Source organism: Octopus bimaculoides, chromosome 18 (genome assembly GCF_046866305.1).
Source record: "Octopus bimaculoides isolate indiv1 chromosome 18, ASM4686630v1, whole genome shotgun sequence".
Classification (NCBI taxonomy): domain Eukaryota; kingdom Metazoa; phylum Mollusca; class Cephalopoda; order Octopoda; family Octopodidae; genus Octopus; species Octopus bimaculoides.
Window position 1 is genome coordinate 14,143,351 of NC_142945.1, and position 26,440 is coordinate 14,169,790.

At 35.3% G+C, this 26,440-nt stretch overlaps 1 long non-coding RNA gene across 1 annotated transcript in view; it reads right to left on the reverse strand.

Moving 5' to 3' along the window:
- Positions 1–3,433: 3,433 nt before the first annotated feature.
- LOC149132010 (uncharacterized) overlaps positions 3,434–26,440 on the reverse strand; it is a 70,693-nt gene continuing 47,686 nt past the window's right edge. The window contains exon 2 of the long non-coding RNA XR_016244947.1: positions 3,434–4,431. This is a non-coding gene — a long non-coding RNA (uncharacterized LOC149132010). The remainder of the gene's footprint in view (positions 4,432–26,440) is intronic.

Below are 26,440 nucleotides of genomic sequence, written 5' to 3' on the forward strand. Positions count from 1 at the left end.
CTCACAGAATGGGCAAGATTGAATAAAAAAAAATACAACGATTTGGATATTGACACAAAATAATAACCAATAATCAAATACAAAAAAAGCTAAAAAAACAGAAAAGCAATAAAAAAAACAACCCAAAACAAAACGTGTCTTAAATATGATTATAGCACAGCATTTTCTGAAAGGAGCAAAAAAAGAGAAAAAGAACAAAACAAAGTAGTTCTTAAAACTCAAGTGATGATTTGGTTATTAAATAGTGACGTCTTCTAGATTAATTCAGCAAATCAGACAGGCTGTGTCTATGATTGATCACAAAAGGTCAACACATGTATATGTTATGTTTGCTTGTATAAGTCAGTCAGCTTTTCTTCAGTTTAACAGTGGATTTTTCACTAAGTCAATCTGAACTTTAGCTTAGTTTAAGTTTTCAACGACACATTTAAAGCTACGTGCTTGCCCTCTCTCACACACTATTTTCTGTAATTTTTTTTTTTTTCATTTTTTTTTTTTTTCTTTATTTGTTTTTATGCAAACAACATTTGTTGTTCGATATGGAACTATTATCCTTTTCTGATTATTTCATTTTTTTTTTTTTTTTTTTTTTCATATCTGAGAAAATCCAAGCTATTTAAAAATGGAGATAAGCAGCCATTATCGATAACAAAAACAAAACAAAACAAAACAAAAAAACAAACAAACAAACAAAAAACAAAAACAACACCCTTCAAAGAAAAAAAAGAAAACAAACCCTCAGACAAGACCAGAAAGTATTATAAAGAAACAAAACCAACCAAAATATTTGAAACTGCTGAGATGACCCAGACATCAGTGTGTGTGTGTTTGTGTGTGTGTGTGTATGTGTGTGTGTGTGTGTGTGCATGCGTATGTGTGTGCGTGTGCCATGATTCAAATGTTTTCTTTAGTGTACTTCTAAGTTCTGAGCAAAAAGTTTCTTTTGCATTGATTTTGTCTTATTATCCTTTCAAAGTTGTTGTCGTTGTTGCTGACTGATATCGATGTTGTTGATATTGTTGTTGCTGATATCATTGTTGCTTTGTCTCAAGATAGTCTCAATCAAGCAAATCTATGACCAAAGACATTCCAACCATGACAGCACTTCCAACTGTCTTCTTGCTCTCTCTGAGTGCAAATCCCACTGCGGTCAGCTATACTTTCCATTCTTTGAGGGTCGATGGAATAAAGGAACTGTCCATAGCATTGGAATGGCAGAACTGTTATGGCAATTGTTCTAATTCTTTATGTATGGAGTTCAGATCTCATTCAGGCTGGTTTTGTCTTTCATTCTTTGAGAGTTGATAAAATGAAACACCAATAGATTGAGAAGGAGACTGGCAGAATTGTTAGCATATGAAATTAAATACTTTATAGGCATTTATTTTAGTTCATTACAATCAAAGTTCAAATTTCAATGAAGTCAGCTTTAATTTTTTGTTCTTTGAGGGTCAATAAAATAAAATATCATCCCACAGTAGTGGATTATAATAATTATTAGAGTCTAAGCTGAGATGCCTTGAGGTATTTGAATTGATTCTTATGCTTTGAGTTCTTGAGTGTTAGACTTAGTCGATCATCTGGGTTAAGCCTTTTGTTACTGTATCTATTTTGAGATGCTCTGTGTTTCTTTCAATCAATTTTAAATATAACAAAGAATTTAGTAAAATAACTTAGTTATCATTAAGCTAGTGTTAGGAACATAAACTTATGAAAACATTGTACTCAGAGCCAGAGCCGGTTTCAGCCGGGTTGGTGACAAAAGGGTTAAGTAGATTCATTTGGGCAATTAAGAACAAAAGCAAGGACTATACTCTGAAGTTGGAAGTAATGAGCTGAAAAAGATCTTATAGCATTGGAAGAAAAAGGCCTTACTTATGTGTTGAGAAAATTTTCCAGATGATTACATTCAAGCACAAATTAATCAACAATAAGAAAGAAAGAGGATCTTGTTGCCCACACAGGATTAAATACACATTTAATAAATTCAAATAAATAGAATTAAATAGACACTATAGTCAATAAATGTATATTTAGTAAATCCAAATAAATATAATTAAATAGGCATTTGTGACTAAATCAATATCTAGAACTAATGATTTATAATATTAATTAAATACAGGAAGACACATTGAAACCCTTACTATCAATGGATGTATCTAAATAAATAAATTGACAATTATATTAAATAAATGAGGGATAGAGAGCTTGTTATATTCATAAGGAAAAGATACGTACATACACACACACACACATATATATATATATATAAATATGTGAGTGTGAGAATAGCCTGTCACACACACACACACACACACACACACATATATATACATGTTTGTGTATCTGTTTGTCCACTCACCATCGCTTGAAAACCTATGTTGGTGTGTTTACATCCCCGTAGCATAGTGGTTTGGCAAAAGAGACTGATAGAATAAGTACTGGGATTACAAAGAATAAGTCCTGGGGGTCGACTTGTTTGACTAAAAGTGGTGCTCCAGCATGGCCATAGTCAAATGACTGGAACAAGTAAAAGGAACAGAAAGACAGAAAAGGAGAGAGGAACAGAAAGAGAGAGAGAGGGGGAGAGAGAAGTGACTACAGCACTTGTCTGTTATTTGATTTCTCAACTTCAGGAAGAATGACAGATGAATTTGACTTCAGCAGGATTTCAATGGGATTTGAACCCAGAGTACAGAGAGTCAGAACTCACAGCACGAATTATTTGACCTAATGCTTGAATGATTTTGCTAGTTAGCTGTTATGTTTAATTTATGTTTTGTCCAATGTCCCTGTTGACTTTAGCGTGACACCAATATTGTGTTTCATATACGTCTAATCTCAATATTAATTATTCTTTCTGTGAATTAATAAATATTAGTCCAGATTATCAATTAATGACACTAATTTGTGCTGTTTCAAAGGAAATTCTGACACTTTTTATTGTAATAATGATGTACTAATTCTCTCTCTCACTCCCCCTCTCCCTCTCCTCCCCTTCTTTCAACTCGTCCCTCTCCCTCTTCCCTTCTCTTTCTCTCAATGTCCTTTGTTTAATCAGTCTTTCTCTCGTACTTTAACAGCTTTATTCTTTTCTTCTTTTACAATGATGAATGTCATCATTTTTACCTACAAGAAATAGCAGCTAACTCTCCCTCAAATCACACCTTGGCTTTATTTTTTTTTTTTGCATTAAGTCCCTTCATCATTCTCAACTCTAGGCTGTCCTTTTCCAGGTCTTGTTAATTTTGAATTGTCATGTGATGCTTCTGTAATTTCACTTTTTCTTCTAGGTAAGGCTGTTGGCTCCACATGAACCAATTTTTACCTCTGGGAAGAGGTGGCCCACATTAGTCTGGCCTCTATACATATACAGGGTGCGGTGAAGAAATTGTCATCTAAATTACACAAAAATGAAAATAACACTGACATCTCATTTTAACAGATATTTACCAAAATTGCATAAAAATATCTTTGAAATATTAAAGAGTAAATTTATTCATTAAAATTGCCATTGACTTCTACCACGGCCTCCAAACAACTTTGGAATCTCCTGCAACTCTTCTGGATGGTTTCCTTGTTTAAGTTGGTGAATGCTGCCATAATCCTTGCCTTCAGTTCATCTTTGGTGTTACAAGGTGTTTTGTTGGTTTCTTGCTCAACTGTGCCCCACACATAATAATCAAGGGAGTTGCAGTCTGTGGAGTTGGGTGGCCAGATGTTAGGGGTGATGTGATCACAGAAATTGTCTAACAGCAATGCCTGGGTTCTCCTGCTTGTGTGGGATGGTACAGAGTCCTGTTTCCAGACATAGGGTCTTCCAGCAGCCACCCTCTTGAGCCAGGGTAGCACTACCTCTGCCAGGTACTTGATGTAGGCCTCCGTATTAAGTCTGAGGCTGTGTGGGAAGATGAATGGAGGCATAACATTGCCATCATGAGTGATCAGTCCAAACACTATGATGTTGACTGGATGTTTGATTTTTATCACTCTCAGTACATGTCCTCAGATTATACTGTCCTTGGATTGACACCCAAGCACTCTGAAATATTCATATAAAAGCTTCTGTCGCAAATGCCAAGTAGTACAGCATGTCGTTTCAAAATTTCTGGCAGAGTGAATTGTGTCATGGTGCTGTTTTTCTCACAGACAGTGCCCAACCGACCCTACTACACTGTGTAGTTGACAAAATCAAAAGCAAACAATGCATATGCACGAAATTAAAAATATAAAATGTCCATGTTTACACTGCTTACCAATGTTGCTGTTTGTGTTGTGTCCCTTTCTATCCTGCAACTTATTTTATTGATCTGCAATCATCAGATAACAAATCACAAAGCACCAGGTTAGAATAAGTAGTAGGAGCATTATTTTGTTTCAGCAAATCCTTGATGGCTGTGTCTTAGCACGATCATAATCAAATGACTGAAACTGGAAAAGAACAAAAAGAATAAAAAGAATGAAAAGAATAATTTCAATCATCATTTCTATATTCATTGAAATATGAATGAACAGCAGCAAAATATCAAACAACCAAAACAAAAAAAAAACTACCAAACAAATGAAATAACAAAAACAAAAAGAGAAAAAAGAAAAGACAACACAAACAAAAATTTATGGAGTAGTTCAATTGCTTTGATTTTCAGACTATAAGACTGCAAAAGACCTGAGTATGAGATTAACAGACAGAAAGCTGTGAAAGAATGAGTGACTGGGAAATCGGAGTGTAATATGGAAAACCAGATTAATGTTTGTTTGGATTACTAAAGCATAGAATTGAAGCAGAAAAATTTTAGGATAATGAGAAAAATTATGGCTAAGAGGATCAGTTTCCCAAATTAACACATACTAATCACTAAATATTATATTCTTGAAATATTTAGCACTTTGGTGAGACAAAATTGTTGCAATCATATTTCGAGTTCTATTTTTTCCTGTTTGTTTGTATTAGCAAATCTACATAATCTGACTATCTGTTTGTCTGTCTATCTGTCTAATAGTCTCCAATTATCTATCTATCTATCTAATAACCAATCTAGCCCTCCATCCATCTGTCTGTCTATCCACATACCCACCTACACATCTATCCATCCATCCAGAAACAGGAACAAAGAGTGAGAGAAAGTTGTGGTGGAAGAGTACAGCAGGGTTCGCCACCATCCCCTGCCTGAGCCTCGTGGAGCTTTAGGTGTTTTCGCTCAATAAACACTCACAACGCCCGGTCTGGGAATCGAAACCACGATCCTATGATGCGAGTCCGCTACCCTAACCACTGGGCCATTGTGCCTCCACATATACATACATACATACATACATACAAGTCACAATATATGGATTCAAGTAATCTGGTACTACCCATAAAAACGCTCCTTAATGTATTATTCTACAAAATGTTGTTGCTGGCACTCCGTCGCTTACGACGTCGAGGGTTCCAGTTGATCCAATCAACAGAACAGCCTGCCCGTGAAATTAACGTGAAAGTGGCTGAGCACTCCACAGACACGTGTACCCTTAATGTAGTTCTCGGGGATATTCAGCGTGACACAGTGTGACAAGGCTGGCTCTTTGAAATACAGGCACAACAGAAACAGGAAGTAAGAGTGAGAGAAAGTTGTGGTGGAAGAATACAGCAGGGTTCACCACCATCCCCTGCCGGAGCTTCGTGGAGCTTTAGGTGTTTTCGCTCAATAAACACTCACAACGCCCGGTCTGGGAATCAAAACCGCGATCCTATGACCGCGAGTCCACTGCCCTAACCACTGGGCCATTGCGCCTCCACTATTCTACAAAATATAGAATATATATAGTACATTATAAGAGAAAATGAAAAGGAGAGTAAAAAGCCATAAATGACAGAGAAATAATTTAATGAAATTTTATTTAACAAGAAAATTCAAATATTACAACAAATTCTTTCGTAACTTAAAAATATGTAAATGATTTATATTATTATATTTAAAAATAAATAAATTATTTATATGTCTGCATTAATACAAAATGCAAAAAAATTTTTAAAAAGCTGCATTAATACAGACATGTAAGTAATTTATTTATTATTAAATATAATAATATAATGATATAAATTATTTACATGTTTTTAAGTTACGAAACAGTTTATCATGATATTTGAATTTTTTTATTGTGAATAAAATTTTATCAAAGTATTTCTGTCATTTATAACTTTATACATACATACATCATATATATATATATATATATATATATATATATATATATATATATATAAGTTTAAATAAACACAAAAAACAATAACAAAAAAACAACAAAGTGAGGATGTGATACGGATAGTGTTATTGGACGCTCGGGAAAGGAAGATATATATATATATATATATATATATATATATATATATATATATATGAATGTATGTATGTATGCATGTATGTGCATATATGTATATATATGTATGCATATCTATACGTATATGTGTATATTACATGTTTGAGTGTGTCTGTGCATGTGTAACAAGAATAAATATTGGGAAAAATCATCTGGAGATCAAGAACATGTTTCTTGACCCCCAGACAGAAGATAAACTGTTTTACTTCAGATTTTTTATAAATTTTTATTGATATTTGATATGATGATGTTCATCGAAACTGGTAATATTTTCTTTGTATAATTTTTTTAAATCATTTTTATTAAATTCCCTTTCAAACTGAAACGTCTTAGACTTACTTCTGTGCTATTTCCACCTCCATCGTTTATATATGAAAAATTGATTTGTATAGATTTCTAGTCTTTTTTCAATTATATATATATATATATATATACATACATACACACGTACATATATATACATATATAAAGTAGAAATAATGGATATGGAAGATAGAGTATACTGGAAACTTTATTAATCACAACAATCGTTTCAACACACTCTGCACCACTCCTTCATGGGTTGGAAACTATACAATGAATTACAGTGCACCCCACAGTGCAGAAGCATCTCTTCAGGTGGTGCAATTTCAGATCATATAAACCAGGGAAAACGCAAAAAACAGAATTTCATGGAAGCATGCTCTTCCTTCATTTCAGCCATTGCAAAAATCAACAAACAGGGGCGAAGCACTGCAAAACAAAGACACACCATGTGGTAGTATGACCTCAGTGGACAGTTTGCAGACTGGTGCCTGAGGGTTACATCAAGTGGCTTATAGCAGCAGAAGCCTGTACTACAAAGGGCCTGTCCTACAGAGAACGTTTCCAGTTACTTCTGGATACCCCTCTCATATCTTGGGTACTGAATTTGCAAACTCCTTATCAGTGGTCCATAGATGACCTCTTGTATTTTTCTAACCACATTGGTGTCCAGAGGGCAGTTGATTTCCACAACAAAATGTATCTTTTCTTTGTAGTCTTACACAACAATATCTGGTCGATTGTATTATAACTTGGTGACTGTTTTAATTCCCAAGTCCCAACGGTTTTCTTATTTCTTTACTGCCCACAAGGGGCTACACACAGAGGGGACGAACAAGGACAGACAAATGGATTAAGTCGATTATAGTGACTCCAGTGTGTAACTGGTACTTATTTAATTGACCCCGAAAGGATGAAAGGCAAAGTCGACCTCGGCGGAATTTGAACTCAGAACATAGCAGCAGACGAAATACCGCTAACCATTTCGCCCGGCGTGTTAACGATTCTGCCAGCTCACCATCCAAGTCCCAATGGTATTCTTTTGAGCCACTGGTCGCAATATTGTCAGCTTCATCTGTTGATGGTTTTGTTTTGTTTTGTTTTCCTGTTCCACACTGTCTGGCCACCACATTGTGGAGGCGCAATGGCCCAGTGGTCAGGGCAGCGGACTCGCGGTCATAGGATCGCGGTTTCGATTCCCAGATCGGGCGTTGTGAGTGTTTATTGTATTGAGCGAAAACACCTAAAGCTCCACGAGGCTCCGGCAGGGGATGGTGGTGAACCCTGCTGTACTCTTCCACCACAACTTTCTCTCACTCTTACTTCCTGTTTCTGTTGTGCCTGTAATTCAAAGGGTCAGCCTTGTCACACTGTGTCACGCTGAATATCCCCGAGAATTACGTTAAGGGTACACGTGTCTGTGGAGTGCTCAGCCACTTGCACGTTAATTTCACGAGCAGGCTGTTCCGTTGATCGGATCAACTGGAACACTCAACGTCGTAAGCGATGGAGTGCCAACAACAACACCACATTGTGACTCATGGGAAGATAATATCTGGAAGACATTCTCTTGCAGTCGGCAATAATATGGTTGATGTCTTCAGTCTTGATCTTACACAGCCTATGTCTGTTGTCTATCAGTGTTTTCTGACTTTTATGCCATAGCTACTTGGCAGGGATCTCTTGTATGGAGGTAGCCTTCGAAGTGGGATGTCATAAACTTGTCAGTACTCCATGCCAAGCTTTTGACATGATCAATCCCTTCTACGGTTTGAGATTTCTGTGCCAGGTACCCATGTAGTCTTCTCAGTGCACTGGTCCATTTTTTATTTTGTTCTGATAAATAGATTTTATCAATGCCACTTGGGGAGAGGTCTGCATCAGCTCTTATTTCATACTTCTCAAATTCATTAGCTATCTTAATTATATTATTGATTTCATGATCACAAACTTGTGCAAGATAGCTACTGGTCTCTTTCCTCTGCTGCAGATGTTTCAGTATTACAATACGTGCTTCATATGGTATCAATACAGATTTGTGATCACGACTACTGTCCCTGCGTGGGAAATGTAACCTGCCTACATATAAATTAATGTTGAAGTTTCTTGTAACACTGAGCATCTTGTGAGTTCAAATCAACATGGCAGATACAGATTAAGATGGCATGGACAGGAGTGGAGGGATATTTGCAAAGGGCCAAGCACTGAGACTGAGTCTCCAAATCCTGGTCATGGCTGCACAGACGTTGGAGACAGAGGAATTGAGAGTAGGGGATGGCACATTTGGTGTGGGAGGTGTCACACACACACACACACACACACATACAAGGGAGGGCTGAAAAGTTCATAGGCTAACTATGAAGGAATGATGCTAGAGCTGTGAAATTTTGCACCCATTAATTTCAGATCCTCAAAATTAATCTTATATAGCACATCTGCTTCAATACTTAGTAAAGATAAGGCATCCCAAATATTATTTTAACAAGCTTAAAGTGATTTCATTTGTGCCATAAATCACTTACCATTTCTGTAGTGTCCCCCTTCGTTTGATGCCCTAAGCATGTACTTCTTTAGCTAAATGGTCAGTCCAGCCCTGTCCATCACTAACACTTGACAACCGATGTTGGTTTGTTTATGTCACTGTAACCTAGAGGTTTAACTAAAGAGATTGTTAGAATAAATACCAGACTCAAAAATAAGCAGTGGGGTTGATTTGTTAGACCAGACTCTCGAAAGCAGTGCCCCAGCCTGGTTGCAGTCTAATGGCTGAAACAAGTAAAAGACAAACGAAAAAAGATACATAAGACATTCCAATCTGATTCACTGCTTCCATTAGTCTATTAGTGAGGTACTTCATCCAGAACAGCATTAGCTGATGTTTTGTCCATTTCTAAGATATTACGTTGAGATTTGAGGGAGAATTAGTTGTTCTTGCTAGCAATTCGAACTGGCATGTAGTGACCTTCTCATTATTTCGTGTATAATAGGGATTTTCTATCAATTCTATAGCAATTACTGCTTTACTGATTGCTATTACAAATGCCAGACAATCTCTTTACTATAATTGCTGTCATTAAAATTGAGTTTAATTTAATTACATGATGGACTTTGATGATATAGAACTTTCAAACAGGCTGAACTTTGCATCATTAAACACATGAATTACACATAAAACTGCTTTCAATTAACAAAGCTATGGTTTTCTCATGTTGTCTGCATATATATATATATAAATATATATATATATGCATGTGTGTGTGCGTGTGCGTGTGTGTGTGTGTGTGTGTGAACAGTTAAATCAAACGATATTAAAGTGAAGACCCTGAAGAAACTGCACTGCCATTATAGTACAGTTGAAATTGCAACGGTTACTAATCAAAACAGTGTAGGTCTATTTGAGGCTATATATATGTATATATCTATATATATATATATATAAATATGTATATATATATAAATGTGTGTGTATATATATATATGCAAGTAACAATAAATACAAAAAAGGTGGTTTTTTTGTATGATTGTGTATAGAGGAATATATTATTTTGTTTAAAAGAGTTCCAACACTGTCTGTTTTTTATGTTTTATTTATATTCCTGCAGAACCAATGTGGGGGTATAGAATATGGAATATACAATATATAATATAATATACAATATATAATATAAAATAAAATAAAATAAAAATGGATGGCACTATGAAAGAAAGTATTGAATGTAGATGAAATATTGAGTGTTCAATATAAAGGATCAAATATATAAATATAAATATATATATATATATATATATATATATATATATATATATATATATATATATATATATATATATATATATATATATATATATATATATATATATATATATATATATATATATATATATATATATATATATATATATATATATATATATATATATATATATATATATATATATATATATATATATATATATATATAGGCACAGGAGTGGCTGTGTGGTAAGGCAGCTAGCTGGCAGAAACGTTAGCACACAGGGCGAAATGCTTAGTGGTATTTCATCGGCAGTTACGTTCTGAGTTCAAATTCCGCCGAGGTCAACTTTGCCTTTCATCCTTTCAGGCTCGATAAATTAAGTACCAGTTACGCACTGGGGTCGATGTAATCGACTTAATCCATTTGTCTGTTCTTGTTTGTCCCCTCTGTGTGTAGCTCCTTGTAGGCAGTAAAGAAATAAGTAGCTTGCTTACCAACCACATGGTTCTGGGTTCAGTTCCACTGCGTGGCACCTTGGGCAAGTGTCTTCTACAATTGCCTTGGGCCGACCAAAGCCTTGTGAGGGGATTTAGTAGATGGAAACTGAAAGAAGCCTGTTGTATATATGTATGTGTGTGTGTGTGTATAAGTTTGTGTGTCTGTGTTTGTCACCCCAGCATCACTTGACAACCGATGCTGGTGTGTTTACATTAGATGCACAGATGCAGCAAAGAAGAAGAAGAAGAAGAAGAAGAAGAAGAAGAAGAAGAATGAGCCCATAAGAGCTAGAGATGTCTCAACTAAGAACACAAACACTTCTGTACAACTTTCATCTTATAATTTTGGAATAAACAGATGAGAATTCTGACAATCTGAAAGGTAAGAAATCTTAACTCTTACTTAATCTATTTCTTTAATCAAGATTCAAAACCTTTGAACTTTAGATACGCAATTCCAAATATTGTGTAGTGAGAAAATTAACAGCTACATAAGCAGATCAGATACCTACTGTGGTAGACTGGTTTATCAATGTTTGACAAACGAATGCAGTTCTAAGCTTAACATCAGCATTTTTGTGACAATTTTGCTGACAAGATTTCAACTTAGGCACCAATTCATAACCACTCAACAATTTTCTTGTCTTCATCAATCTTACCGAACTGATAAAGGAAACGAATGCATATTATACTTCTCTAAAATGTCTCTGATTCTATGAAATATTACCTTGGCACCATCCAACCTTTACCGTCTTAGAACTGCTGCTGTTCTGAAGAACTCCAGACTAACAATTAATGCCACTAATAATTGTCTATCTCATAATTCAAAAGATTACCAGAGATTTACATATAGCATGGCTTCCAAGCTTCTGTTTAAACAGACAGTAATAACCATTAATTGAAGCTGATTGAATTTCATTGTGTCACACAAAGATAGTGATCAGCTGTGGGTATGGTTGATAGTAGTGGTAGTGGTGTCCGTAGTTGGTGGTGGTGATAATGGTGGTGGTTGTGGTGGTGGTCGTCGTGGTCGTGGTTGTGGTGGTGGTGGTCGTGGTGGTCGTGGTTGTGGTGGTCGTGGTTGTGGTGGTGGTTGTGGTGGTGGTGGTGGTGGTGGTTGTGGTGGTGGTGGTTGTGGTGGTGGTTGTGGTGGTGGTGGTTGTGGTGGTTGTGGTGGTGGTTGTGGTGGTGGTGGTTGTGGTGGTGGTGGTTGTGGTGGTGGTTGTGGTGGTGGTGGTGGTTGTGGTGGTGGTTGTGGTGGTATTGTGGTTTGTTTAATTGACGGTGTGGTTCGTAGATTCGGTATTGGTGTTGATGTTGCAGTTGATGTGGTTGGTGGCGATGTGGTTGTCAGTGGTAGTGTTGCGTATTGGTGTGGCTGTGGTGTTATCACTGATATTGTTGATGGTGATAGTGTGGTTATTGATGTAGGTGGTATGGACGATGCGCTCAGTGGTCGTGCTGGCGTTGGTGGTGTGGATGATGTTGTTGCTGTTGTTGTCGTTGGTAGTGGTTTATGGCTGATGACCGGTGTGGCTTGGTACAGGCTGGTAGTATTGGTGTGGCTATTTTGATCGTTCTTGGTGTTGTTGTTATGGTTAATGCTAATGTGGTGGATGGTATGCTTGGTGTGGTTACTGTGATTGATGCTGTCAGTGCTATTAAGTTAGCTGTAGCATTTGGTGAGATCGCAGGAAGAAATAGCTCTGAATTACATAAATTAAAGTCTCATAAAACTATTATAGAGTCCTTAATTTAATCTAGTCATGTATTTTGGGATTTTGATATTGTTAAATAAAGATAGGTTTCTGTAAACACAAAGCTTGTGTATTCATGACACTTGCCCTATATATATATATATATATATATATATATATATATATATATATATATATATATCATCAGCAGCAGCATTTAGCGTCTGCTTTCCATGCTGGCATGGGTTAGACAGTTTGACTGAAACTGGTAAACTGGAGGGCTGCACCAGGTTCCAATCTGATTTGGCATGGTTTCTATGGCTGGATGCCCTTCCTAATGCTAACCACTCCAAGAATGTAAGGTCATGAGTTCAATTCCCAGAAACACGTTCCCATTGCTCCAGTCGACTCAGCTGGCAAAAATGAGTAGTACCTGTATTTCAAAGGGCCACCAGCCATGTTACACTCTGTGTCACACTGAATCTCCCTGAGAACTACGTTAAGGGTAGACATGTCCGTGGAGTGCTCTATGAGGAATTTGAACTCAGAATGTAAAGACAGACGAAATGCTGCTAAGTGTTTTGCCTCACGTGCTAATGTCTCTGCCAGCTCGCTGCCTTAATTCAGATAAATATTCTTTTCTACTATAGGTACAAGTCCTGAAATTTTGGGTTTCAGCCTGAAATTTTGGGGGAGGGGACCAGTTGATTAGATCGACCTCAGAATACAACTAGTACTTAATTTATCGACCCCAAAAGGGTGAAAGGCAAAATCAATCTCAGCAGAATTTGAACTCAGAACATAAAGACAGACAAAATACCGCTGAGCCTTCTGCCTCGCATGCTAATGTTTCTGCCAGTTCGCCACCTTAATTCAGATAAATATTAAATCTTATTATGACTTTTAACTCACAATAATTTAAATTCACGTAAGTGCTTCAAGTTAAAAATTCTGGGTTAATAACTTGAACCTTTATAATATTAAATTTAACCCACATTGCAAATCTGATTTATGTCATTTCTCTCCAACTTTTCTATGATTTTTTTGTTTATTATCTTTATAATCTTTATCATGTTGTCACACGGTATTGAATTTTCTGAAACACACACACACACACACACACACACACACACACACACACACACATTCACACAGTTACACATACATTCACACACACACATTCACACACACACACACACACACACTCTCACACACTCAAACACACATTCACACACATTCATACACTCATGCACACTCACACACTCACATACACACTCACACACATACGCGCACACATTTACACACTCACACACACACACTTACACACAGGCACATTCATACACACACACATTTACACACTCACACACATACTCACACATGCACATTCACACACTCACAAACACTCACACACACACACGTACACACATTTACACTCACATACACTCATACACACACTCACACACTCGCACATACACATTCACACACACACACACATGTACCCTTGCATTTGCACTTTTGCACTCAAACACAGATGATCAACACAATAGATGTAACCATAACCAAATCGCAAATTTCACTGTATAACCCTTTTTTTTTTTTTTAAAGCAGCATGCTGGCACAATCGTTAGCATGCTGGGCAAAATACTTAGCAACATTCTGCCCATCTTTCTGATCTGAGTTCAAATTCCACCAAGGTTGACTTTACCTTTCACCTTTTCAGAGTTGATAAAATAAGTACCAATATTTACATTATTTACAATTGATGGATATTTGTCCTCATCTTGTTTGTTGTTAACAAATAATGTACATAATTTCTCATCTCTTAAATATAGAACTGTATTAAAATAAGTACCAGTTGAGTACTGGGGGGGTCACTGGAATTGACTAACCTCTTCCCAAAAGAATTCAGGCTTTGTACCTATACTACAAAGGATATATAACGCACTTTTTAAAAAAAAATAATGTCTTGAAAATAACTTTGGGTCCTTTATGCCAAGTTGGGCAACTCATAAGCTAATTTTTCTCCCTGTGTTCATCTATTGGCTAATTTTAACAACTCTGCCAGCTCACTGCCTTAGACTGAGACAATGCATGGTTAATTCAAAACAATGAATAAATAAAGCATTACATTTCATAGAATATTGTTGGCACTCCGTCGCTTACGACGTCGAGGGTTCCAGTTGATCCGATCAATGGAACAGCCTGCTCATGAAATTAACGTGCAAGTGGCTGAGCACTCCACAGACACGTGTACCCTTAACGTAGTTCTCAGGGATATTCAGCGTGACACAGTGTGACAAGGCTGGCCCCTTTGAATTACAGGCACAACAGAAACAGGAAGTAAGAGTGAGAGAAAGTTGTGGTGAAAGAGTACAGCAGGGTTCACCACCATCCCCTGCCAGAGCCTCATGGAGCTTTAGGTGTTTTCGCTCAATAAACACTCACAACGCCCAGTCTGGGAATCGAAACCTCGATCCTATGACCGCGAGTCCACTGCCCTAACCACTGGGCCATTGCGTCTCCACTTCATAGAGTAACCTGAATGCTAAAGGGTTAGGCTAGCGTTCTAACCTGAGATTAATATCATCCATTCCTCCTGCCAGTCTTGGGGATGCTGAAAAGTGTAATTTTTGCTGCCTTTCCAACTCTGACTACACTTTTAAAAAAAAGGAAACAAAACAAAACAAAAAACACCCTTAATAAAAGGCAGTTGCATATGATTTGAAGCAATCTTCCTGCTATTTCTAGTAAAATGAATAACAACATATAGACTCATTTCTTGGCATTTCAAATAATACTGTGTACTGCTTGGCCTGTGAACAATTAGACAATGAAATTTCTCAATATAATTTCTTTGATACATTTTATCTTAAGTTCATACCCTGACACAACATTAATTTATTTCACTGATTGATCAATTAAGCATTACTAACACATCAATATAGAAAATATCTCCAACAGATGACATCCTACACATGAATGTCTTATTTCAGACTGAATGTATTTAATTTAGCTACACCAAGAATTAATTTGAGAATTAGTTGTCATCACGTAAGATGGCTAGATAGCGTTTCATTAGTGTATTAATACTGCACTGACCTGATTTTATATTAATGTAAAGTACATAATATGCTTCTATAATATGCTTCTATAATATGCTTCTATAATTCTATCTAGATTTGTATTCATTAAACATGATTGACATTCTCTTAGTCTGCATGATGTTCCTTAAATGGTTTCAGTAATTGGACTGTGGTCATGCAAAGTCTTCAGAAGTTTCAGCCGGTTTAGTTGAACCTTAATACTTAGTCATCACCATGTCCATCTTCCATATTGGCATGAGCTGGATGGTTCGATAGGATCTGGCAAGTTTGAGGACTGCTTCATGAGCCAATGTCTGCTTTGGCTCAGTTTCTACAGTGGGATGCCCTTCCTAATGCCAACTATTTTACAGAGTGTACTGGGTGCTTTTCTTTTACCTTTTTGGTAGTGCCAGTACATGCAGCTTGCAAAACTAAAATACTGTTCGATTGACTGGGATTACAGTAGAGAAGGAACAAGCTTTATGCTAGATGAGAGATTAAGGTATGAAAGAATGAGCCAGAATAGAACAAACTTCTTGCTGTGAAGGAGTTACATGACTACTCACATAAGGTGATTAAAGCTAAAAGGGTAATACGAGTGAAGTCAAATGAAGAAAAATATACGGATTAAATTAATGCATAATAAAAGTGACTAAAAATTTAAGGCAATAGAACTAAAATACTATAAATGTATAAAAACATAGGGCAAAGTGGTAACCAAAAAAAAGAGTCCATCCAAATCCATTTCTACGATCATTTCAAAAGACGTTGCCTCACTTTGTCAATGTAAAATCCATTAAGGAAATCCAAAGACAATGACCTTTTCTTCAGGAGAAAATTTACAAAAGTCTCACATTTCTGGCTGTCAAATGGTCACGTCTCATGAAGAAAAGGTCATTGGTTTTCTCCTGAAGCAAAGGTCATTGCCTTTGATTTCCTTAATGGATTTTACATTGACCAAGTGAGGTAACATCTTTTGAAATGATCATAGAGATGGATTTGAATGGACTCTTTTCTGGTTACCACTTTGCCCTATATTTTTATATATTTATATTTATATTATTTTAGTTTCCTTGCCTGAAATTTTTAGTCGCTTTTATTCTGCATTAATTTAATCCATATATTTTTCTTCATTTGACTTCCCCCCATATTACCCTTTTAGGTTTTATCACCTTTTATTCATATATATGTGTATATTTTATACTATTGGGTTTTACCATTGAATGCCCTGATGTTTTGAAATATATTTGTTTGATTTATGATAATATGAGAATGTTATAAAGTTGTTTTGACCAATTGGAGCATTTATTCATTATAACTTTCAATTTATATACATATATATATATATATATATATATATATATATATATATATAATTTATACTTAAACCTCTATATATATATATATATGTATGTATATACACAAACCTCTCCCTATATATATGTTTATAGAGTGGTTTCTATTCATCTATCTACCTATATATATATATATATATACATATATATGTGTGTGTGTGTGTGTGTGTGTGTGTGTGTGTGTGTATTAATATATATATATATTTATAGGATAACCCAATATATATAATTATCTTTTTCTGTCTGTCTTCAGTCTTTTTCCTCTCTTCTTTTTCTGAGAAATTATTCTCTCCTTTTCACTGCCTCTGTTTCTCTTTCTCTAAATTGCATTTTCTCTCTCTTTATTTAAATTTACAAAGTTTATAATAATGAAGTCTATAATATTTTGCTACTATTCTATACCTGTAAGATCACTTTATTAATAAATCGTCCTCCTACGCCTCACCTCTTCTTCATCATCATCATCATCATCTTCTTCTTCTTCTTCTTCTTCTCCCTCTCTCTTGCTAACAAGCACCATCACAGGTGTTGTCATCATTGTTGTTGTCACCACCACCACTACCACCATCACCAACACCAACACCACCATCATCACCATCATTATGTTCACTAATCCTTTTTCCCTTCAGACATACAGACGTTTTTTTGTTTTGTTTTTTTTTGTTTCTGACAGCTCCTAACCACAATTTTTTTTTAAATATTATAGTTTACATATATGAATGAATGAAAACAAAGACTATATCTGTAGCTAAAACAATAATTATGTTGGATGATCTTCTGCTAACTGGTGATTTGGACTGTCTGAAAGACCTTTGCCTGGAATTTCAAAATTAATCCACCATGAAATTTGGGAAGAAGAAATAAGTATATACATACATACATACACACACCTTGTCATACATACATACACACACAAATATACATATATTATTCAGATAAGAAAAGAAAGAGTTTAGCTCATCTTTAATGACCAGTTACAATTGTTTCTGTATCATCCTTTTTTTAACACCATTGCACACAAAAGTTCAGTGTGAAAAGTTGTGTAATATTTTGCAGTTTCAGACATGAGAGTGGCACTTCATGAGACTTGCATCAAAAGGTGCACTTTCTCGTGTTTTAAACCACAAATTTTACATAACTTTTTACAATGAACCTTTATGTGCATTTGCATCAAAACAGTGTGCTGGACCCAAACATTAGTTTAACCGAAGTGACTCTTGGATTTTCTACCCCAGAAGAACTGTGATCATACTTTATTCAAGAGTGTAGATAACCCCAAGCTTGTATTGAGTGGTGTATTGAAAATATATAATAACTATATAATAATATATCATAATAATAATAATAATAATATATATATATATATATATATATATATATATATATATATATATATATATATATACTCCAATTTAAAGTGACATTTATTTAAACAATTGACTGAAAAATGATAAGCTAACCCATGCCAGAATCGAACCCACAAATCAACGCTTACACGGCTCCTTGCACATCCGATTGGGCCAACATACTCACCCTTCAAACAGCCAAATTATATGTATAGATAGATAAGTATCTAATACTACATATAATATTTGTAAACAAACTCGAAGGCTTTATAAGTTATGGGGGAAAAGTGACTATGAATGTCTTTTATAGAATAATAACTATATAACAATATATTATAATAATAATAATATATATACTCTGATTTAAAGTGACATTTATCTAAACGATATATATGTATGTGTGTGTATTAAGCTTTTTAAGCTGTTGGGTAAGTTGTATGTATGTATGTATATATATATATATATATATATATATATATATATATATATATATATATATATATGAAATTAATTTGTATAAAAATCATTAAGAAGAGTACTCCATCTAATGAAAGTCTAATATTACTATAAATGCTTCATACTACATGCATTGTATGCACTACTAATAGTTTTACGTATTTTCATCAGGCACTGATTGAAGTATGCAACCCAGAGGTTTACGTTTAAATAGAGGACAGGTGTGAAGCAATATGAAAGCAAAACGTACCTAATGGAAGATTCCACCAAGATAGGTGAATGAATAATAAAAAACCAAAAAGAAAAAATTTTTTAATAAATAAAATTATATATAAAAATTTTATAAGGTATATTAAAATATATTAAAATATATTAAGAGGTAATTTTAAAAAGCTATAAATGCGTGAATGAACATGAAAAGTACGAAGAAAATACAAAATACAAAATATAAATAAAATATAAAAGAAAAACTGAAATTTATTATATATACAAAGACTCTAAAGAGCTCAAATACCGTGCACATACAAAGCCACACACAGTACATACACTATACAAATTATATTAAATATACATTATAGATAAATATACATAAATCTTGTAAATATAAACGGAAAAATCTGATAGAGAATATACATAAATCGTGTAAATATAAGTGGAAGAATTTGATGGTCGATAATAGGATACAAAATGAAATGACAGGGTGGAAAAAATTTAAATTTTGATATAACTTGACGCATCTATCTATCTATCTATCTATACTCTTTTACTCTTTTACTTGTTTCAGTCATTTGACTGCGGCTATGCTGGAGCACCGCCTTTAGTCGAGCATATCAACCCCAGGACTTATTCTTTGGAAGCCTAGTACTTATTCTATCGGTTTCTTTTGCCGAACCGCTAAGTGACGGGGACGTAAACACACCAGCATTGGTTGTCAAGCAATGCTAGGGGGACAAACACAGATACACAAACACATACACACACACATATATATATATACATATATACGATGGGCTTCTTTCAGTTTCCGTCTACCAAATCCACTCACAAGGCTTTGGTCGGCCCGAGGCTATAGTAGAAGACACTTGCCCAAGGTGCCACGCAGTGGGACTGAACCCGGAACTATGTGGTTGGTAAGCAAGCTACTTACCTCACAGCCACTCCTGCGCCTATATATATATATATATATATATATATATATATATACATATATATATATATATATATATATATATATATATATATATATATATATATATATATATATATATATATATATATATTGGGTTGGTAAGAAACTAATTTCGTTTTTTGCAAATAAATAGTTATGATTTTTTAATGACTTTGTCGATGTTATAATTTTTTTCCTTTTGACATTTGATAGCCATTACTTTAGAAGCAAATTGTGCGTAATTTTATTTACAGCTATTAGTTCAGTTTCAATTTTAACACGGAGTGCAAAAACGAACATTTTCGCCATATTTTGCTTTTTTTTATTTCTGTAAAGGCATGAAAGCTGCTGAGGCTCATCAAGAGATATGCGAAGTTTATTGTATTGCTTGTTTAACAGAACATACATGTCAGAAATGGTTTAAGAAATTTTGTTTGGGAGATTTTTCCCTCAAAGATAACGAACGTTCTGGTCGACCTGAAGTTGATGATGACCGAATCAAAGCCTTGAATCTGATTGCCATATAACAGTGCAAGAGACTGCAGAGAGCTTAAATGTATCACACACAACAATTGAAAATCCTTTAAAATGTCTTGGAGTCATTAAGAAGCTCGATATCTAGGTTCCAAGATGAGAAGGATGACTTCCCTTTGCAAATACTGATAGGGCACAGAATGTGTGTCAATAGCCAGCTGGAGGAGATGTCTTCCTGGGGCTACAAGCTACAGTAGCATCCACCCTTAAGGGTTAGCCACATTTAAGTGGCAAATATACTTCACAATACATATATTTGATTGCGTATCTATTTTACATTAGGCAATGTTGTCTAAGATATCAGATTTTTTAAGATGGTGGCATGTGATTTAAGCAAAATCTGACGATTATTTCATAGAAGCTTTCTTATTGGCTGAATTACTTGAGTGTTGATCTTGAGTGCTGTTGCCTTCCTATAATCCCTGATCAACTCAGATTGAGCAGACTTACAATTACAGATACTCCAGCAATGGCCATCCTGCCTTTTTTATATCAAGAACTATTCTATCCAATATGTCCTTTCCTGTTTTGGAAATGACAGGTTGTGATTTGAGGAAGATTAAGCTGATATATTTAGTAAGTTGCATGACTACATTGACACTGCATCTCAGTATATTTATGTAATGTTTAATATTTTTGGTTTGGTATTTTAACAATCACTGCGCATCACAGTGAACTCACAGCATATTTTATGTGTGAACTCACAGTATATTTTTTCAATGATTTACTTAAGCAAAATCTAAAATAAAGAAATTGTTTGTATTTTGCTCCACAAAATTTTGTTATTTTGGCATGTTATTTTGATATTAAGTATATCATATATCTGTCTTTCTGTTTCACATATATGCTGAGTGATCTGGAATTCATGTATAAAAAATGAAAATACCACAGGAATACATTCACATATATCCTTTTTGCTGGAAAATAACATCGACTTTTCCTTCAAAAAAAATTCTTCGAACTTTCTTGAAAAGAAATAATTTAGAAAATTGTCAATTTTTCTTTTAAGAAATCAATTTTACATAAGAAGTAACTTTTGTGTATACCATACATAATTATTTTAGGGTCTTGTTTTTTTGGATAAACATATGCTATACGTTGGAAAAATATAGTAGTTAACTATTAATTATAAGCCATTAATTAACTGCAATTAGATTCTTGTGGCTATGATTGTTAGCAGTACCAAATATATTCAAATAATAGCTTGAAATTTTGGCACAGGGTCAGCAATTTTAGGGGAGGGGTACATCAATTACATCAACCTCAGTTTTCAGCTGGTGCTTATTTTATCGAACCCTAGGGGATGAAAAGCAAAGTCAACCTTGATGGTATTTGAACTCAGAAGACAGATGAAATGCCACTAAGCATTTTGCCTGGCATTGCTAAAGATTCTGCTAGCTTGCTGCCTTTGTACATTCAAATAATGGCTTCAATTTCTTTTATTATTTTACTATGCTTTTACTGGTTACAATCATCAAACTGTGATCAACTAGGAGCAAGAATAATTAAAGCTCAGACATTGATTTTAATAGTCTTTAAGGGTCTACCAATACTCTTTTCTACTCTAGGCACAAGACCCAAAATTTTGGGGGAGGGGGCCAGTCGATTAGATCGACCCCAGTACGCAACTTGTACTTATCAGGTCATCCCATAAGTTCTGTCCGATTTTACCTTTTTAAAAATTGAATGAAATTTAATAGTATTTTTGAATGTCAAATGGAATTTAAAATTATTTTTATGCATTTGTGTACATTTAAATTAATTAAATATTATTTTACAGAATAATAGAATTAAAATTTCTTTGATTGAAACCCTTTCTAACGTGGAAGTATCCAAAGAGCATTTGAGGCACATAATGCTTTATGAGTACAAAAAAAAGGAAGCTCTGCAGCTGAAGCAACTCGAAACATTCACTCAGTTTATGGGAAAGAATGTTTGAATGAAAGAACTTGCAGAAGATGGTTTGCAAAATTCAGAAGTGGAGATTTCAGCCTTAAAGATGAAGATCGAACAGGACGTCAAGTTGAATTTGATGATAAGCTCCTCGAGGCATTACTTGAAGAAAATCCTGCATTATCAGTTGAAGAATTGACAATAAAGCTTGCTTCAAACCATACAACTCATTTCTACAGCTGAGTGAACTGGAGCAACATGAAATAAAGTGTCTTGCTCAAGAACACAACACACAGCCTGGACCAGGAATCGAACTTACTACCTCATAATTGTGAGCCTGATTGATGCTCTAACCACTGAACCATGCACCTTCACCTTTTGGTATATAGAATTTAAAAAACCTAATATTTTGAATAGAAACATACTATTTTCCAATTGCCAACACAGACTATCACTAGTTTCTTTGGATTGAGCTGTTCTGCTTTTTTTACTGTATTGTTGTGAACTCATATAATTCTGTTTTCAGCATCACCATATAATGACTTTATCTTATAATGCTGACGTTCAAGAATTTGCACATGTTGTGTGAGGAATGGCAATTTGTTGAACTTTAACATTTCTCACTAATCAGCTATACCGAGTTAAGCTGACAAATATGATAGTTATTGATTAATGACAATTGCTATATAAATCAATGATAGGGATTCAGGTGAGTATATAAATTATATAAATGTCTATATGCTAGTATGTTGGGCTGGCTATCTTATAAATATACATGCACACATAGATACATAGATACATAGATACATACATGCATGCATGCATACATACATACATACATACCTCCTTGAGAAACATTCCTTGTCTGATAACTTTAAATACATGCCCGAAGAAGTTGCACGACTCTACTGCAACGTATCATCAGATGAAAGGGCGAGCATATATGAGCAGAAGGCTATGCATGGATATGTTAGCAGAAAGCTCCGAGATGATAGTAGCATTGATCATCAAAGCAGTCTGTCATGGGCCAATAGCCAGAATACTACCTCCCGATTTGAAGGGCATGCATTTGCAATCCAGGAACAGGGAATATCAATCAAATACTTGTTGTACAAAAGGGATAGAGATGCAGGAAAAGCAGTAAAATATAACAACCGATGCTGACTTTGTGGAGTTAATACTGAAGATATCACCCACATCATAAGCACTTCGACAGAGTGTAAGCTTCTTGAGGAAAAAGTTAGGCATAAGAAGAATGAGATGAGGTGTACAAGAGAGACAACTGTGCTGGTATGGCCATGTGATGCTTATGGATGAGGACAACTATGCAAACAACTATGTAAAGAAGTGATGATCTCTAATTGTAGAGGGAACCTATGGTAAAGGTAAACCCAGGAAGACATGGGGCAAGGTGGTGAAGCATGATCTGCGAACTTCAAGTCTCACAGAGGCAATGACTGGTGACCGAGACCTTTGGCCATGTGCTGTGCTTGAGAAGACCTTTGGCCAAGTGCACCCATGCTGGTGGCTCATAAAGAACATCTTTTGAACGTTGGGCCTCACAGAAGCAAAGTGGTTGAGTTCCTTTCAAGTGTTGGGCCTCATGGAAGCAAAATGACTGAATTCCTTTTGAGTGTTGGGTCTCACAGAGGCAGTGGCTGAGTTCCTTTCACATGTTGGGCCTCAGGGAGGCAATGACCAAGACCTTTGGCATTATGTTACGCTTGAGAAGACCCATCAAGCTGAGAAAAATCGCAGTCGTGGCAGATACCGGTGTCACACAAATTGGCATCCATGCCAGTGGCACGTAAACGCACCCCGGAGTCATGCAAATAACACCCATGTTGGTGGCACCCATTACATTCTTGGAGTGGCTGGCATTAGGTAGGGCGTCCAGCCATAGAAAACCTGGAGTCTGGTACAGCCTTCTAGCATGCAAGCCCAGTCAAACCATCCAACCCATGCAGTATGGACAACAGATGTTAAATGGTGATGATGATGATGATGATGATATGTGTGTGTGTGTGTGTGTGTTTTTTTACTCTTTATTACTTTCTTCCTTGCCTCACTTCCATTTCCAAATCTAATGTTCTATATATTTTACCTCATCATTCATTTTTAGCTAAGCATTATTACGTATAGACAACTAGACTAAAACAACAATGCTTATAGACATGCATCCTCTCCTTCAAACCCCAATTATAACTCCCACTTAAGGAATGTTTAATTATATCTTAACAGAACATACCTATAATTAAGCTATCTTTATAATTACAATTATCATAGACTTGCTTACTTCCCTATATAAACACTTATCTGTCAATACATCCTATCGTTATCAGAATGAAATACATTTTATGTATTAGACACACACATATGTTTCTAATATTAAATCAAATCACATCCAATACACCATATGATCACAAATTTCTAATTTCTAATAATATGCTGCTGTAAGAAATCACTCTTTGGTTTTTCTCACACCTTGTTAACACACTTACTTGTAATATTAAATTAGGTTAAGGTAGCAAACTGATAGAATTGTTTGTATGCTGAACAAAATCTTTAGTGGCATTTCATCCACATTTATGTTCTGCATTCAAATTCTGATGGTGTTGACTTTGCCTTTCAGGAAAAGAAGTACCAGATGAACAATGGGGGCATTGTAATTGACTTGCCCCCGACCCCGAAATTGCTGGCCTTGTGCCAAAATTTGAAGTCAGTATTAAATTAGGTTATGTGCCAGTGATATATAAAAAAACACCCAGAACACACTGTTAAATAGTTGGCATTGGGAAGGGCATCCAGCTGTAGAAACCCTACCCCAACAGACAGTTGGGGTATGCATAGTTCCCTGTTAACTAGCTCCATGTCAAAACGTCCAACTCATTCCAGCATGGAAAGCGGATGTTAAATAACGATAATGATGGTGATGTTAATGTGGCTAGCTAGTAGAATCGTTAGCACACTAAGAAAAATAAATGCTTAGTGGCATTTCATCCATTTTAACATTCTGCATTCAAATTTTGCTGAGGTTGACTTTACCTTTCATCCCTTCGAAGTCGATGAAATACATACCAGTTGAATACTGGGGTCAATGTAATTGATTAGACACTCTCCCCTGAAATTACTGGCCTTGTGTCAAAATTTGAAACCAATATGATATTGGTTTCTAAACACCATTTTATTTATAATTTGGTAATCTAAATAGCATTCAGCATTTATATTAACCTTTTTGTTACTGTATTTATTTTGAGATGCTCTGTTTCTTTCAATTAATTTTAAATATAACAAAGAATTTAGCAAAATAATTTACTTATCATTAAGTTGTAGAGGCACATGGCCTAGTAGTTAGAGCAGCGGACTCACAGTCGACAGATCGCGAGTTCAAATCTCAGACCAAATGATGTGTATGTTTATGAGTGTAACACCTAAGCTCCATGTGACCTTCTGGCAGAAGGTAATAGCAAACTTCTGCTGACTCTTTTGCCACAACTTTCTCTCACTCTTTCCTCCTGCATCTAACAGTTCACCTGCGATGGACCAGTGTCCTGTCCAGGTGGGGAACCTATACACCAATGAAACCGGTAAACTGGCCCTTATGAGTCTGGCATGGCTCAACAATGAACAAACAACAACATCATCATTAAGCTCGTGTTAGGAACATACATTATGACTAAGGTTTGGTGGAAGATTTTAATTCAAAACAAGACATTTGTCCTACAGAGCCAGAGGTGGTTTCAGCCAGGTTAGTATCAAAAGTGTTAATGTTGCACCTAAACATCTAGTTCCTCTCTGCACCATTTCTTTTCATTCAACTATTGTCATTTTACAATGTAGCAAATATACATATTAGCCATTCAAAAACACAGAGAACCTGTTAACTTTACTTAAACATTTATTATTTCTCATCAAAACTTTCATTGCACCAACTGCGATCTGGATTGCAGAATAACTGTGTTAAACATCAGGTCATAGTTAGTACAATGAAAATTTTGGCACACAATAATA